The sequence below is a fragment of the Otolemur garnettii genome, unplaced genomic scaffold (genome assembly GCF_000181295.1).
Source record: "Otolemur garnettii isolate 467f Iridium unplaced genomic scaffold, OtoGar3 scaffold00204, whole genome shotgun sequence".
Classification (NCBI taxonomy): Eukaryota; Metazoa; Chordata; class Mammalia; order Primates; family Galagidae; genus Otolemur; species Otolemur garnettii.
The window spans coordinates 2,508,303-2,509,115 of record NW_003852599.1 but is presented as its reverse complement, the minus strand read 5'-3'; positions in this window follow the sequence as shown (position 1 = coordinate 2,509,115).

Sequence of the window (813 nt, the reverse complement as noted above, 5' to 3'; positions counted from 1 at the left end):
CCGCACAGACCATCTACTTCGTGCACAGACCATCTTCATGCACAGACCGCACAGACCATCTACTTCATGCACAGACCATCTACTTCATGCACAGATCCTTTACAGCATTTTATACAGTGTCCACACCAGACCCCTTCTTTGCACAGTATGATGCCATTTCTCTTTTCTTTACTTTTAAAAATTCACTTTCTCAATCTTTTCTAATTTTCCCTACTCTCAAACTTCACTTCCTAGAGAATCAGGATCTTAATTTCCTATACTATGAATGACACTAGCTAAAAATAGATGTTAAAGTGGTTTACTTCCAGTGGGGCGATTGTTAGCTGGCCTCTTGGAGGGACTCCAGGGACCCTGGAATGTTTCCAGGGGCTGCCTTCCCTTGGAAGGACTACCACCCTTTAGAGACAGCCTAACAATCAGCAGAACTTATGCTCACTAGAGTACTGTTAAACGGCTATTTTAAAGAGTACAAAGCACTTTTTAAAAATTCTCTAAACAAATATTAAATATACATCTTAATTTTTTAAAATATCATTAAAGAAATAACTAATAATTCAATCAAACAATTCAGCTCTTCACTCAGGGCTGAGAAATTCTCAGAGGCCACCCCCTGGGTGACAAGAGGCTCAGCCATAATCAGTGGTGCCTAATTAAAACAGTACAACCTTTGAAAAGAATTTTGCCACTTTGAAAGCACACTAAAAGGTTTTAAAAGTAATAGTTTTTTTTATTTCTTATAGCATAACTGTGTACATTAATGCAATCATGGGGTACAGTGTGCTGTTTTCATACACATTTTGAAATAGTCTCATC